This window comes from Cryptomeria japonica, chromosome 4 (assembly GCF_030272615.1).
Source record: "Cryptomeria japonica chromosome 4, Sugi_1.0, whole genome shotgun sequence".
Lineage (NCBI taxonomy): Eukaryota > Viridiplantae > Streptophyta > Pinopsida > Cupressales > Cupressaceae > Cryptomeria > Cryptomeria japonica.
In genome coordinates, this window is record NC_081408.1 from 519,730,393 (window position 1) to 519,748,560 (window position 18,168).

General features: G+C 32.7%; 1 long non-coding RNA gene across 1 annotated transcript; it reads left to right on the forward strand.

Moving 5' to 3' along the window:
* Positions 1-3,534: 3,534 nt before the first annotated feature.
* LOC131031214 (uncharacterized) lies at positions 3,535-15,005 on the forward strand. Its single transcript, XR_009372349.1, has 4 exons — positions 3,535-3,922; positions 4,121-4,203; positions 13,438-13,556; positions 14,763-15,005. It is a non-coding gene; the product is annotated as an uncharacterized LOC131031214 (long non-coding RNA).
* Positions 15,006-18,168: the final 3,163 nt, after the last annotated feature.

The window sequence follows — 18,168 nt, forward strand, 5'->3', positions numbered from 1 at the left end:
GGTCCATTTTATGTCATGTATATCATTATATTGGTCTGGTGGTCGATCTTTGTATTGTGTGATGTAATTTTGAGTTGAGGGTTTAACCGACCTTGTTGTCAAGGTTGATGAATTGTATAAATAGGTGATATTGTCATGTAATTTAGATATAGAGGGTGTGTCTGCATTAATAGAGAGTGGTTTATGTGCGAACATGTGATTCATCCTTCGACATTGTGATTGAGCAGAGATTGGTGTTGCAAAGCAGACATATGCTTAACTGGAACTATGATCAGGCATTTGGAGATGCTATTCTTTCAGTTCATTCCTTCCAGATTGTTGTTCGAATCTTGTTATAAGTTAGTGAGACTTCCTTGAGGGTCATAGCATTTTGGGTCATTATCTTTTTGAGCAGTGAACTCTAGGAAGTGTGCCTGAATGCACGTGCATTCCCCATTGTAATATTTTCAAATACTACTACAGAGTATCATCTTATTGTGGGTAGGTTGTCACAGTGGTTTTTCCCTTAACCGGGTTTTTTGCGTCAAAATATTGGTGTTTTGTGTTGTGCTATCAACTTACTTAAACTTTTAAACTAATAAGTTCTCAAAATACTAGTAAGATGATTTGCAAATAGGTTCCATAAAATATGTCTTATAAAATCAAACACATTGTTGTTGCTCTATTAACACGAATCAACCTATTATTTTTGCCTACACATGCTTTGTGTTTACAATAATCTCTACTTATTTGTACCCATAAATGATAAGAAATGAATCTAATAAATCATGTAAAAGGAAGAAGAATTTGAAGTTATTATCATGATCTACCTACAATATTCCTTACAACTTGCTATGAGTCCCTTTAACCAGTGTAAAGTTTTCAAATAATAGAGGCTGGTTAGTCTTAAGGATCATAGACTTATATGAGATATTTTATTGCTCTAGAATGTATGATGAAATTAATTTAGTTTTTATGGTTGTTGATTATTCGCATGAAGCCAAAAATTGACCTAGGTTATATTCTTGAAAAATGTTGGAAAATAAGCCAAACATGAACCAAATATGGAATGACACCAAGAGGGTTTCTAGATCAACTATAAAGCACCTAAAAAACAAATAAGAGGTACTAGATTTGATTCCTAGTTGGTCCATGCAAAAACTACATGGTATTTAGAGCTCAGGTTAGAGAGCTAGGTGTAGCTAGGATCCCTAAGCACTTATATTGTGACTAAGGGGAGTCTTAGAAAATGAGCCATAATTGAACAAAAGATAAAATTATCACTAAGAGGGGCAATAGGTGTATGGTAGAGCACACACATGGAAAATAAGAGGTCCTCAATTTGACTATATTTGAAAAATCAAGAGCATTTACATTTGCACAACAACAAAAAATGTGTGTGAATTCTTATACAATGCATTGCATTCTCATAACTTCCCCAAAAATCTCTCAACTTCCTATTAGAATCTAAGTCCCAACTGATTGATATTTAAATGCTAACACTAATGCATTAGGAAAACTAAATAAAAATAAAAGTATTAAATATGCAAACTTAATTTTTTTCAACACCTCCATTAATGTTTATATTGAAAAAACAAAACAAAACAGGAAAGAACATAAATTTTAAAAACATGGCTAACTATAACAACCCATCTGGAAATTTGCGGAAGTATCTTCACCATATCTTCTAACTCATCTAGAACACCTTAAACTACTCATGTCTAGGAAAATGTCCTAATTGACTACCAAAACTCTTTATAACACCCAAAAATGCTCATGTCTAGAAAATATCCTAGTTGATAATCTAACCTCCTCAAAACATCCCAAATCGCCTTGTCCAAGAAAATATGCCAATCATTCAATGATATTTGTTAATTGAGACACACTCGACTATTCAGAAGTATACCACTCATGTGAATTGAGACACTTAATTTTCCACAAGAAGAAGCATCAATCAAATGAAACACAAATGCCAACTATAAATCAACACTTATTCCACAATCCATACAACACTCCTTTCTTGGTAGATTGAGACACTCAATTATCCACAGATACACACATACAAGTTTATGATTTGAGACATAATCAACTATCTATTAAATCACTTCATCTATCCACAAATCATAAAACCACCAAGATCCCCTTTGTTTCATGAAGGGACACACAAAATATAAAACTTCTAAGCTCCCCCTTTTTCTATGAAGGGACACACAAGATGCTAGTGCTTCTCATGCAAGGTATCATGTCTAAGTGAGAAGCTAGCTCAAGAGGAAAACATTCCTACAAGCTTCAATGCCTCCAACCTCCAATACATCTCTTTGCTAAACTTTATCCATTTTATATCTCATTAAATTGTTCGATAGTACAAGCATGTGTGTCTCGATATCTTTGTCAAACATAATGTGAATGGCTCAGAGAATACAAACATTTAGTGACATAATAAAATAATCTCAAATTTGAAGGTGTCAATTTCTACCAATAATGAACCTTTTATAATGTCATACAAACATCAAAAAATCTATTTAACACCTTGTTTGATTTATAAAACACATTTTTATTATCTCTCCCAATCATACAATTTCAATTTTAGCAAAGCTTGCTTTTGCTATTCCTTCAAAAATCTTATATAAAAATTTAATTTCCAATTTATTGTGATCTTTCTTCTTATCAATCAGATAGATGAATTAATAATTATAAAGATCTTTGCAAATATCAAACCATTGGCATCTTTGATAGAACACCTCAATAGAAAACAAGATGTCCTAAATTCAAGCCATGATTGATCTATGAATACTTTAACTTGAAAGCCCTAAAAATCCATAATGTGGCTCATGGTGGGGTATTCCACACTTGGAACTATATAAAGATTGTTCACAAGTGGATCACCCTAACAACAAATTAGAGCTCCTATATTTTATTCCTAGTTGGTTCGTTAAAAATTTAACATCTCTATTTAATGAAATGACCTTATACGAGTAGTGTGACAAAAAAATAATCTTTTTATTATTGATTTCCTATAAAAAACTATTCTCTTTGAGTCTCAACATTTTTTTTTATATTTTATGTCATTATTTATTTACCAACTTAGATTAGATTTATTTTCTATTTAATTTTTTTTTTTTTGATAAAAGTGGCTATGCCACTAAACATTTTATTATTTATTTTCTATTTTTTAATTTTTTATACTTCCATTTTTTAAAATAGTTTATTTAAGCAGCTTCATATTTTATTAATGTCTTGATTCTAGTTACTCTTTCATGTTTGTTTGTCAATAATTTTGATGTTAGGTAATTATACAATAGAGAATGGAGGGTATTTTTATTATTGAATTTATCTTATTCACTAATACTAGAATGATTCTAATTATTGTTTTCATGTTTGGTTGCCACTAATTTTGATGCTAGGTAATTAGACAATACAGTTTTAATTAATCATTCTAGTATTAGTGAACAAGATAAATTCAATAATAAAAATACCCTCCATGCCTATGCCAGAGAAGAAATTGCATGCTTGCGTTATGTGCAGGATCAGAACACAGCATGGACTTCAATAAAAGCGATCCTATTATTATTTCATTTATAAATTTAAGATTTTTTTGAAATAAAAACACTTTGAATCGGCTTGAACGTTGTTGCTTTATTACATAGAGCTTGGAGCGTGGACGTTGCTGCTTTATTACACAAAACTTGGAGCGGGTGCGTTGGAGCCTAATGCCAGCTAGGCTAGCCGTTGGGAGATTCATACACATCTTACAGGAAGGATTCATACAAAGATCTATAATTAGAGGCAATCGGGAGATTCATACATTCGTAGGCTCCAACTGAAGGAAAAAGGAGGGGCAAATAAAATCAGGGCAAGAGAGGGAAGAGGATTTGTGGCAGGGATTGGCAGTGGGACTGGGCACTCCATTTGTAGTGTAACATTGGGCAAAAGAGGGTTTGTGGTAGGGACTGAGCTTTGCATTTGCATTGTAGTGTTGTGTCATGGTAGAAATTAAGGAATGGTAGAATTTTGTTAGCTCTCTATTCTCTTTTAACTTGCTAATCATTCTCCTTTTATGTAGTAAGACATGATTTTCTCGATTTCTTTAAATGTTGGTCAGCCATATATAGTTTTGTAGGTTTTTCATTTTGATTTACAGTTCTAATTGTTGATCCAAACATGCAATGAAATTCTTGGTTCGTGGTTAAAGGACTTTACAGTGAGTTGTTTGCGATCAATCAGGTATGCCTCAGTAACTGTGTATAGCCTGTTATTATTTTGTGCTTTATAAGTTTAAATGATTCTTTTCTCTGTTAAATAAGCCAGTACTTATTAGTTTGATTTTATATTTTTACTATTCTGTTAGATAAGCCTGCCAAAATAAGGTCACTCTATTCTATTGAATGCCGTACTATGATGTAAAATCTTATTATATTATAACTAGGGCTTTGAAGAACTTGAAGGTCTCCATAATTAAATTGTCACATTTTATTTTATATTTTTTGTTGTATCTGATTTAATAAGTCCATTTTATTTTATATTTTATATTAACACTATAGCAGTTCTCTTAAATACTGCAAAGATCATGTTACTGATAGCACCCTTCGGGATGATTTGAACATAACTGCTACGATGATAGAGGTCTCTGAAGAGTACAAATTTTACAAATCGGTAGCCATAGAATGAGGATAGAATCACAAGGAATGGCATGGTGAAAATTCAAGGGGAGACCTCCAAATTAGAGAGTCGATTGCATAGAGACCTCAAACTTCTTTATGCTTTCTTTTCTTTTTTTTTTTAAAGTTCTTAAATGTTGCTCCAAGTACTGTTTCTATGGTAATTGTAGTCTATAAACATTTGAGTCAATATTCTTTAACTATCATTTGAAGTGAATTCAAGGAGACCAACAATTTTGCTGTCTCTGAATTATACCAAATATGTGTAGTTTAGATTTACAGATCAGTAGCCATAGAATTGGGATAAATCAAGGTTGCATGGGTACTCGTACCGAGCCCCTGGATACTCGTATTGGAGACTCGGACGCGTCTCCCGCACCGGAAACTTCGTTGGAAATGTCTCCATAGAGAGGAGACTTCTCGCTAACGTATCCACCCGTCTCCCACTGTCTCCAAGCCAAACAAAAAAAAAAGGAAACCTTAAAATGTTAAAAAAAACAAAACACAGGCAACAAAATAATCAAAATGTGGTACAAATGGAAAAAAAACAATGCTCAAAACAAATGCAGGTCACAAGGATTTCTTAAAACGTTGCAGCAGCCATTACTAAATTATTATATTATATTTAATGTCATTATATTTTCAGAATTTCTATAAATTATTAAATTATATTTAAAAGAAATTGGCGTCTCCAAGTACCCTCGTCTCCTATTTTGAAAAAATAGCCGTACCAGTACCAGCACCAGTCTCCAAAGTCTCCAAGTACCCCCGTACCCGTGCAACCTTGGGATAAATCCATAAGGAATGACATGGTGAAGTTTCTAGGGCAGACCCCAGAATTAGAGAGTGGATTGCAGAGAGATTGCATTGTATTTATGTAACAAGTGTCACAAATGAATGAGATGAAACTTCTTAAAAGCCTTGAACACCATTATGGTGAGGTGTTGTGTGTCATAGGTAGGAAGGGACGACTCCAAGATTTTTTATTTTTTTTGAAAATTTCTTATTAATTCTAATGAAATATTTTTGTCAATCCTTCAAATGATGAGAATGGAAAGATTTAGTGGGACCCCAAAGTTCCAGGATTTAATTTGTAAACAACACAACTTCAGTCTTACAAGACAAAGCAAATGAGCTAACATATAGACTCAAAGAGGCCACATATATGATCTATTGTTTTATAAATAACTAGTTCATTCTCTGACTTTTCTTCCAATTCCTTTTAGATCCATCTCCATTGTTTACTAGAAGATAGGTCTTTAAGGAAACTAAAAGTTGGAAGAATGAAATTTAAAATATTTATAGGTGAAATTTCAATTGATAAATCAAGTGCAATAGATGGGGATGAATGAGTGTGAAGATTAGATTACTTGCTTTCTTGGGTAAAGCTCTCCATCGGCCTTCACCAAAAGCTTAGATGTATTTGTTAAGGAGGAGATCTTCATCTGAGTCCAGGGTCCTCTGTCGAGACCCATTTTGGAGTAGTAGGGAGTCCTCCCCAGGTGCTTAGGTGTCTCATGTATGGCATTTGAATTAATGAATGGAATAAATATAAATATGACTTCCCAAAACAATTTTCTGTCTTTTCACCTACACTGAAAATGACTCTATCCAATATATTTTGTTGTTGATGTTGTTGGCAGGTGAGAGAGACCGTCTATCTCAATATGATAGGACAAAATGCACTTTATATGGATGAAAACACAAACCTTCTAGTCCGCGGAGTAGTGGGTCTTCACGACCGACAAACCTGCATGAGCAACCAACATTCAACCATGAAATAGGAGAAATTCTCTTTTGGCAGAACTACTGTATAAATTAATATCTACCAATTATAGTAGGTAATATGATAATGATAATGAATATCTACAAAGCCTCTTCTGCCCATTGTTTTGGAATGACAAGACACTCCAATGCAAATGCAAAGCTTAGTCCCATTGCCAGTCCCTGCCACAAATCTTTAATCATCTAACCTCACATCTGCAATGAAACAAACATCTTCACTCGAGACACCAAACAAAAGATGTCGAATAAGCAAAAGCCATCTAGTCTCAGAGGAAGGAATTATACATAATCCTTTTGGCAGCTCCTTGAGAATCTCTGTTGTGATCTTTTCTTTCTCTGTATCTGTTATTCTTTGACCATCCAATTCAACTTTTCTCAGGTACATAACTCTTAACTTCTCTTTATAAGCTGAGAATTTTCTTTCCCCGACCTTCTCCACAACTTTTTCTAAATTTAGAGAGTGATTGATCACAGCTACAGTGGTATTTTCGGCTAAACCATTGAAGGATTGTTTATCAATTTATCTGTAGTGCTGTCCAGCTGTATGCACGGCCACGGAACAAACCCACTGCTGCCGCTCTGTGCCACTCATACAGATCCTGTACAAAAATAGAGAACCCAATAGTATCAGCATGAATACTAGCCATGTCTTCAAACGATACAAAATGATAGACTGAAAATAGCATACTAGTTCACTCAAAGTAGTGACAGTGAGAGGATAGTTATCATCTTCCTCCTGCATTTCTTTCAACCGCTCAACTAATTTCGGACTTCCACTCAACGGAATAGCATCTCTGTAACTTCACTATTTTTTCTATTGCTGCCCCTTTCATCAATTGACACTGTATAAGTTTCATTTTCTCCGAAGAAACCATTCTTTTGACGTCGTCAGGGAACGTTTCCAATTATGAACAACTGCTTATGCGTAACTTCTTTAGCTTTACAAGTTAATTTTCCCAAGTTGCTTGGCAGATTACCAAGTTACTTTCTTCTTTTTCTTCCTCTCATTAATTCATCCTGCTACAACTTAAACTCTTCCATGACTTATCTTCCCACTCTTTCTCATCATCTCCAGTATCTGCATACAAATCATTACTAGTGATTTCATGGAGATAAAAAACTTCTATCTCCTCTTCCTTAATATTTCTCACTCATTTCATGGAGATAAAAAACTTCTATCTCCTCTTCCTTAATATTTCTCACTCATTCTGTTCTTCCTATATGTCAAAATTAATCATACAACCTATTATCGTTGCACTTTACCAATTCTCCTACTTCACATTCCATCAACATTTCATTCAAACAAAAATCAGCATTATCACCATTTTTGGAAAATGTGGAAACATACCTCATTAACCTTGTTTCCTTCCCTTAATGTACTGTTGAAATATAATTTTTAGTTTTCTCATCTTCATCCATTCCAACAGTATCAATTACACATAAATCAATTTCATAAAATATTTCATAAAAGTTTAGATTTTACCTCATCATCAACTGCTACAAATTTTTCTCCTGTCAATGTGAGTAGTTCTTTTCCAGCTATTGCTACTTCATTTATTTTTCATATAACCTTCTTATCTTCCAATTTTATTTCTTCAAATATAGGCATATACCAGCTGCAACCTCTTTCTTCTCATCATTTTCTTCTATCATTTTCCCTTCGAAGAATCTAGGACTACAAAAGTGATTTCTCTAAACTGCTACAACTTTACTTTTATCTACCTCAATAATACCATCTTTTCCATTCTTTTTCACATCCAAAAAATCACGTAACTCAACATCAAATTTATATTCACTAATTTTAAAAAAAATCGCATGTTACCAGGGAGCCTCCCATCTCTCTACTACTGCCCCAACCTTTCCCTCATGAAAATTTGCTTCTGCATATTTCTTAAATTCATTTTCCACTTTTTTCTTTGTCTTCCCTAGTTCATATAAATAAAATATAATTATCTGTAAAAAGGTCTTTAAAATTACTATGGTCCACAGTGACCATTTTCTCTTTCTTTCTCCATTATTTCTTTATGCTTCTTTCTTTTATTTTTTTAAGATACCAGTGTGTGGGCTGATCTCACATGTTCTTCCTTCCATAACCTTTCCATTATAGGTGTGTAACAATACCATTTATCATCTTTCTACTAGCTATCCTCTTTGCCAAATCTCTCTATTTCATGAGAGACAACAAGTTCTTCTCCCTCTTTCAGGATAGTATTTTATATCCTCTTCATCCTCTTCATTTACACCTCTCATTTGCCACCACACTTTCACATAATCTTTTTTCACATAATTTCTTCTCATGTATTTTCTTTTCTATTTCTTTTCCAAGTGTATCCATTCTATCTTGGAATCCAGTTACTAATTAATGAAACCTCCTATCTCAATATTATTCTCATAATAAATTTATCATAGGACTTTACATGACTTATCTTGTCCTCTTCTTTGAAGACATCTACAGAGAATTGCAAGTCCTTCTTTAGTTACAAGTTCTCCTTGCAACAATCTGTCACATTAGGGTACCAACCCTCTCTATAGTCACAGGCCCTCTTTCATACCTACAATAAAGATTCCACTTTCACAATTTTGATGTCCTCCTCGACCCTCACAAGTACAAGAATCCACTTCACCTTCAATAAATCTTTTAGATCCTTGAAACACATTTCACTGCTTCATTTCCTCACAACTCACATTCAATTTTATTAATTTATATATTTTCTATTAAGAATTATACCAAATATGTGTGCTTTAGATTTACTGATCAGTAGCCATAGAATTCGGACAAATCCATAAGGAATAACATGGTGAAGATTATAGGGCAGACCTCAGAATTAGAGAGTCAATTGCATAGAGATTGCAGAGTGTATTTATGTAGCAAGTGTCACAAATGAATGAGATGAAAATTCTTAAAAGTCTTGAACACCATTATGGTTAACTGTTGTGTCATGGGTGGAAAGGGACTGCTCCATGATTTTTAAAAAAAAAAAAAAATGTCCTGTCAGTTCTAATAAATACTTTTTGCCAATCCTTCAAATGAATGGGAATGGAAATATTTAGTGGGACCCCAAAGTTCTGAAAGTTCTGGGATTTAATTTGTACACCAGACACCTTCAATCTTAAAAGACAAAGCAAATGAGCTAACATATAGACTCAAAGAGGCCACATATATGATCTATTATTTTGATAAATAACGCAGCTCATTCTCTGTCTTTTCTTCCAATTTCTTCCAGATCCATCTCTATTGTTTTTTAGAAGATGGGTCTTTAAGGAGACTAAAAGGTGGAAGAAATTTACAAGACACTGGTATCTAAACATATGTTTCAAAATTATTTATAGGTGAAATCTCAATTGATTAATCAAGTGCAATAGATGGGGATGGATGAGTTTGAAGATTAGATTACCTGCTTTCTTGAGTAAAGTTCTCCATCGGCCTTCACCAAAAGCCGGAATGTATTTGGTTAAAAAGGAGATCTTCATCTGGAGTCCAGGGCCCTCTATTGAGGCCAATTTTGGAGCAGCATGGAGTCCTCCCCAGGTGCTTAGGTATCTCATGTTGCTGCATGGCATTTGAATTCATGAATGGAATAGATATAAATTTGATCTTCAATTGCATAATCTACGATTGTTGCAAATTACCATAAAGACTTAACATGTGTTTGCCAACTCCAAAGAGAACCTAGTGAAAACTTCAACAAGCCAACGGTAAATGTATTTCAAGTACTTAATGTGAAAACAAAATTTGACCTTCAATTTGCACAATCCATGATTGTGTGCAAATTCACCACAGGCCTGACATGTTTTTGCCAACTCCAATGCTAACCTGCTGAAGCTTCAAAATGCCAAAAGAAAATGCATGTACAAGTACTCAGTTGAAGATACTTGTACAAATTACAGCATAAACGGATAATAAAATTGTAGAAAAAATAGGTGGACAGAAAGCCACACAATGTTTGACACTGATTTACGTAGAGGAAATTTTCCTGGAGTAAACATAGACAGCTTTACTTTTGCTTTAGAGATACTGCTTTATTTTTGCTTTAGAGATACAACTTTTACTTTCGCTTTAGAGATGTTAAATGCATCGTTACGCAACAGGATGGCTCTCTTGGAGCATAAAACTCTACTTGTCTCTGCAATGCACTTACAACCTTGGCTGCTTATTAATTCTGCTTGTAAGTTGCCAAAAGAAACTGTTGCATGTAGACTAATATATGGATGCTGGAGATTCATTTCAATTGTTAGATGCTTCCTATTCCTTGACTCGCATATTTTCTTTCCTGCTATAATAGAGTATAGACAGAAAACCACATAGTGTTTGACACTGATTTGCATAGAGGAAATCTTCCTGGACTAAAAATAGATAGTTGTACCGTTGCTTTAGAAGTGTTTAATTCATTTTTACACAACAAGATGACTCTCTTGGAGCATGAAACTGTATTATGTGTCATAAACTTACAACCTTGGCTGCTTCTTAATCCTGCTCGGAAGCTGCTAAAAGAACCCATCGCATGTAGACTTGCATGAATAAATAGATCTGGAGACTCATTTTAATCACCAGATGTTTTCTTTTTCTTGATTTACATGTTTCCTTTGCTTCTTTCTCCTTGGAGCATATGCAACACCACAGGTCTCAGAGACATCATCACCGAAATTCAGACAACAGTGCCAAAAGAGATTCTAAATGGTTGTCAAACTCATTGCTTTGTTCAACCTGACAGTGGAGCACTTTATTGACCTATCTACATCATTTCCTCCACACTCGAGTATGCTTCTCCAATGTTCAGACCCTGACTTTGAGCTTCTCTATATCAAACATGCCTTTGCTCTAAGAGTGTCATCTAGAGAGTATTTTTCTCTTGGGCTGATGGTTTTCATTCTCCACATGTTTGTTCTAAAAATTTTGGTCCATATCAAATCACATCCTCCCAAATCGAAAGTTTTTAGCCATTCAAAAGCTTAGTTTTTGAGGTGGGGGTACAACTCCTCCACCCTCTCACTTGGGTATTATTTTTTCTTGTTCAGTTATTGCCCGAGGCCAATCTATCAATGCTCTTGCTCTCCCCTGGGTTTTTGAGCTGTTACAACACCACATATATTTCCTTACTTGTGCATCAGGTGCACTCTTCATTAGAAAGCAATACTTATACCATCTCAGCGAGCCCATACCTCAACAGCTTCAATTTCTTAACTCATTAATGCAGTCCACTCTTGCTTAGTCATACCATGTCTCCAACTTGGAATGATGCTTCTTCCTACATGTTGATCCCGGCATCCTTTCTTCCACCTTCAGCTGTTCATGCACCTTAAGCTGTGTTTTCCTTACTCATTGAAATAGCTTATCAACCTTTATTGCTTTCAAAAATGCATCGTCTTACCCTTTCTCTTCCCTCCAATCAATAAGATAAAGTGTTGTAGCTATAGAAATTAAATAACAAAAAATACTTCAAATGGTGATCTTTTGGTAGAAGTGAATACTATAAGTTTTAATCTTGTCTTAGTATGCTTTGTATTATAATCTATAACCCTTTAGGAGCTGCACCAATGTTTAACCATCCACTTCAACTTGACAATCTTTTTGCAAACAGAAGGCTGTTGACCCCCTCAACTTATGATCTATAATCTCTACTTTCGAATTCAAAAATCAGTTAAAATGTTTTATACTCACCTATGTGCTTTGCAGATGAAATGTTCAGATTGTTAACAAAAATAATTATTGTGCTTCAAACACAAACATGAAACAACTCACAACACGATTCATTTGGAGAAGCTGATGAACTGAAACTTTGATGCAATCTTCCTAGATTTTTTTTCTAAGATATAATGTAAATAGCTACTTGAAGCTGCATATATATTCCCAAATCGGCCTACAGATCATGCCATACATTCCTTTGTTGCCAGTCTTCACAATTGCATCCATGTTAGGCAAGCTGCAGAGAGCGAAGGTGGGTTTTCTATACAGCAGAGGAGGGTGCGACAGGATAAAGAGGGAGACCTTATTGGCTTAAATTGATGCCTCTGGCTCAGCACCCGCACCACCAGTTAGCTTCCACATTCATAGTGAATTCACTGAATTGTATATATATACTTAATTATTTTTGTGTTTACTTTTAATTTTATTTATGTTATTTCATCCCCTGCCCACGAGCAGATTTCCAATTAGTTGCAGAGATAAGCATTCATCTCACCTTCCTTTAGTTGTAACATTAAATCTAGTAATACTTGTATGTAATTTAAATTCTTTTATTCTACACTGATATTCTAGAACAGGTAAGCCCTTACTCTTCTTTTATTAACATTTTTCAGAATAATATTCTTTATGTATTTTTCTTTCTACAGCATAGGATAGCGAGAAATTTGTTTTTCAGAATTGAAACAGTAAGGTCTAGCTTCCTTTCCAGATGAATAGATCTATTTTTCCTAGCCAACAATTAACTTACAAATTCCTTTAGATCTTTTTTCTTCCCATTGCATCTTAAACCTATAATAGATCACTCTAATGTTGGACAGTAAATCGTCATACTACATTTCCTAATAGTATACTTAAACATTACATACAAAACATTATCTTTCTTCTTCTTGTTCCTTGCATCAGATTATGAGCAACTATGATTGAAAGTTATTTAAAAACAAAACACTTAGATACAAAACTGACTATTATGAGGATAAAATATGAAATTTACTGCAGCTAAAAATTTGAACAAAACGTTTATATGAATTCCTGAACAAAATGGCATGATACCCATAGATTGCAGTATGGAATAAACCATTTCCAGACAAGATAAATATAATCCACTTGCTATATAGTAACGATTCATTAAATCTGTAACTTGCATTTGCTGACTTCATAAACAAATTTTCTTTTCCCTTTTGAAACAAACAGGGGACATAACATTCCATCTATGACAGACTGCTAGAATGTTTACATTATCAGACCAATGCTTCTTTTCTTTTCTTTTCTTTCTATCCATATGCAGCTTCTTTACATTATCAGACCAACACATCTTTTGTCTTTTATATGCAGCTTCAAGTAGCTATTTATACAGCCATTGGGGGATTCATACATTTGAAGCCTCCAACTGAAGGAAAAAGAAGAGGCGAATAAAATCAGAGCAAGATAGTGAGCTGGTTGTGATCGATCAGGTATGCAGGAATCCAACCTCTTCTTTTTCAGAATTTTAGCTACTATTATTATTTTACACTTTTTAAGTTTAAATAGATCTTTCCTTTATTAATTTAGCTAGTATTTAATAGTGTGATTTTATATTTTTACTACTTTGTTAAATAATCCTGTCAAAATAAGGTCACTCTATTCTATTGAATGTCCTTTTGTGATGTAAAATTTAATTATATTACAACTAGGATTTTAAATAGCTCAAGGATTTACATAATTAAATTGCTATGTTTTATATTATATTTTTGTTGTATCTCATATAAATGAGCCCATTTGTCTTGCACTTCAAGTATCTCTGATCCATGGCAGTGCCTTAATTCTTTTTGGGCTTGTCTCTCCCTCGTGTCATTCTAGCCTTGCCAGGGGTTTCTCCTTTTCTACCATATTGATCAGTCAAATTGCACTCGATGATTGTGATGACTTATACTATTGTGCATTTTCTATATTCTTTTTTAGGCTTCTTTTAAAGAAAGGAGATAGCTATGGTCTGATTATGATCTTAAGAATAGAGTTCTAGGTGAGCCTCTTCAACCAACACCCACCTCTCTGCTTTAATTGACATCCACCTCCCTTTTTGAAGAGCCATCATTCACTTTTATATTTCGATGCCTTCCCACCCTCATTAATTGGTGGTCATATAATACCAATTGTCTTAACCTCCCTCTCTTAACAATCATTGCCAACTATTTCATAACATTTTTTAATGAATATTATTTTTCGAGTATCTAGTTTAGGAGGTATGTTAGAAATTTTTCTATTGTATTTGGGTTAAGTGAAATTTTCAATGTGTATGATATATTTGGACTATATGGAATGAAAATTTATTCTTTTGAAGTTTTGTGTTTGTTAATTTATGTTCGTCTTCTACAACGTTCAAAAGAGTGCACAATAATAAGAAATTTTAGAGTTTTATTGTAATTAAGTGAAATTTTCAATGCATGATTTTATTTAAGATTATATAAGTAAAAATTCACCATTTGAAAGTTTTCCATCTCTTAAACCTACATTTGTCTTATACAATATTTAAAGAAATCGAGTTTCCACTAGCAAGAAATTTTAGAGGTTTATTTGAGTTTTGAAAATTGGTACAATATGCTGGATTCTGTGTTGTTTGAAGTATAATTTAGACTCGAGAAGAATTCTCTCTGTTAATTTACATTTATTTTGCATGACAGTGGCAATTTAAAAAAAAAAGTTTGAACAAGTGAGAACTTGAACACACAAAATTCATTGGAGGATTTTGTACATGAAAGTGAGAACTTGAACATGAAGACTTCAAAGAAGGGATCAACTTATGATATTGTTTAATACTGGAATGGAAGTACAAAATATGTAACATTTCATTTGAATTGATTATTTTTATTTATTGTAAACATTCCACAACAATTATAATTAATAAAGATATACCATTTTTTTGAGGAGGGGTAGAAATATCCCTCCAAAAACTCTCAAAGATGGCCATGGACATCTTTGAGAGTCTCTCTTGTTTTTCTACTATTTTTTTATTTTTTATTTCTTTGAAAGTTGGTCAAAAATATTATTGTTGTAATCTATTTAAATGATAATATGTTTTATGTTAACTAAATGCATGTGTTAAAAGTTAAAGAAAATAAATTGTTAATTTTCAATTAAAGTTATTTTAGCATTGAATATTTCATAATTATTTCATTTTTTTAATATAATATATATTTAATTTTAAATCAAAGTTAATTAAATTAATTAGCTCACAGCCATTTAAATAATTATAAAATTTTATAATTGTCAAATAGTTTTGATGGGTGGTGTTTATGTTGAGTTAAAGTTTATAGAAGTGAATAGTTAGGGAAATAAATCAAGAAGACATGAATAGCTAATTTAATTTAATGTTCTTAGCCATATTGTTTTTTTAAATATGATTGTAATTAGTTTTTTTTTTGTGAATTAATGATTTTAAAGTAAGTTTTGTGAAAATATACATTAGTATGATTACGTTATATACATAAACTTTATTGACATATATCATAGGTTAGAAATATAAATATTACACTCTTTTAATTATAGTAAGTTAATCCTTTAAAACTGTCCTTATTATTATAAATATAAAGTTTCTTTATTTATTGTATTCAAATTTTATAATTTGTTATCTATTTGAGTTGAATATTGTGTGTAACAAGAGTTAAAATTGCATGGCGTGTCTAATGACCTTGTGCACATTAGGGTTGAATAAAGGACCCCGAGTGCCAATGTTGCATAACATACATGCATGGTGTTGCATTAAGTGTGAATCAAACCTATAGGCGTGCTTAGAGTGCTTGTGTGCATTTGTATTTGTAATATATGTCATTGAGTTGTATACATGTGAATGCCTTGTGAAACAGAAATTGCTCTAGTTCATATTATTGTTGAATGTTATGCATGTTATTGAGTTGTGTGCATAACACTCTCCATGATGGGTAAATAGGTCTAATGATCATTGAAGTTGTATGCAATGCTAATGTGACTTTATGTTGTGTGCATAATACTCTTTGGCATGGTACATCCTTGTTTAAATAGAATTTATGTTATGATTGCATCACATTTGTGAATTGAATTTATATGGTGCACATTGTGTACTTGTGTGCATTAGGATTAAATGGTATTTATATAATTGATTTGTATGTGATTAATGTGTATGTCATGTATATAAGGACAATTCATATTAAAGTTATTTTGTGTGCCCACTATTTATATGCTCATAAATACTCTTTGTGGTGTGTACATGAAGCTACTTTTTATTAAAGTTGTATAGTGACCTAATATGAATGTCTTTGATATTTATGCTATTAACTTGTATAAATTTTCTTATTTATATAAAATTATGTTATGAGGGTCAGTGCAAGAAGATGAGTCCACTTTTTGGCCAAAAAGTGGAAGTGTTTTCCCTGATTTTCAGATTTTGTCTCATTTGAGTTTAAATTTTGAAACACTTAGAGATTGAATCTTGGAAAAAGTCAGTAATATAAAAGATAGCCCTCTGAGTGTACTTTCCAAATATATAATTTATTTTAATACCCACATAATAAAAAATAACTTTTTAAATGGAGTTCTGAAAACCATGTTTTAAAAATGCCTATTTCAGGACCATACCATGCATGTGTATGACCCACACTTTTTGACACAATTAAAATTATTTTCTCAAACCGTTTTGGGAAATGGTTTGTAACACATTGAAGATTGATGAGCATATTTTTCTGTTTTTTTTTTTAATTAATTTTTTAATGGCCGTAATTATCATTTTAAAAATTTGACATGTACGACCCACATAATTTGATGTAAACTTAACATTTTTTGATTTTTTTTTTTTTTAAATACAAAAGAATTTTGTGTAGATTGATGACATATAATTTTTTTTCCAAAATTTTTTAAAATAAAAAAGTTATTAAATTAACAAAATTAGTTAATATTTCAAATTTATGGACTTGATTTAGTATAAATTAAATGAAAAATAGTTAAAATAATCAATTTTTAAATAAATTTACATATTTAGAATCTAGACAGTATAATCTAAAATGGGTTTTAATTTCGTATAAAAATTTTCTGATTAGAGGCGCGTAAACTATTTCTGAAGTTCTTATTTGTGCTTTCATTCATGGAGATTTGAATTTGCAGGTCCATGTCTCAGGTGTGGCCATCCCAGACCTATCCCAAGCCTAATCCCGAGCCAAGTGGTGGGTTGTGGAATCAACTTCCACAAAACGGGCCCCCATTTTCAAATAAGGGCGGCTTGTGGAAAAAAAAGGAAAAATGCCATTTAGAAACGGGGGCCTGCTTTTAAACAAAACGGGCCCCTGTTTTGTTTAAAAGCGGGCCCCCATTTTAGAACAAAATGGGGGCCTGGTTTTTTGCTTCGAACCCCCGTTACCTTTCGGCTCGGGAGCCCGAAGCACAAACGGGCCCCCGTTTTTTGAAAACGGGCCCTCGTTTTTAAGAGCGCGTTTTCCAACGTGCGGACTTCCGCGAATTTGTGACTCATTACCTTGCACTTGCCCATGATTAAATCAAATGTGTAAACACAATTTGCATGGTGTATCTTGTGTGCATTAGGATTGAATGGTATTTATATCAGTAATTTGTATGTGATTGATTTATATTTCATATAAACCATACAAATAAAATTTACATGTGATGTAATCATAACATAAATTTAATATAAACAAGAATATGTGTACAAGTCAATTGCATAAATGTCAATTCATATTGAGGTTGTAATGTGTGACCAAGGTGTATGTGCATAATACTTTTATGTTTGTGTTGCATCAAAGTGTATACAAAGCTACTTTTTATTAGAGTTGTATGGTGTCTTGATGTCAATTAGGCTTTGACATTTATGTAATTGAATTATATACATTTTTTTGGTGTATACACAATTTATGTTATGATTACATCATATGTAAATTGAATTTGTATGGTGTATGTTGTGTGGTCGTGTGTATTAGAATTGAATGTTATTTATATCATTGAGTTGGATTTGATTGATTTGTATTACATATACACCATACAAATTTAATTTACACATGATATAATAATAACATTAATTTTATACAAACAAGAATATGTATACAA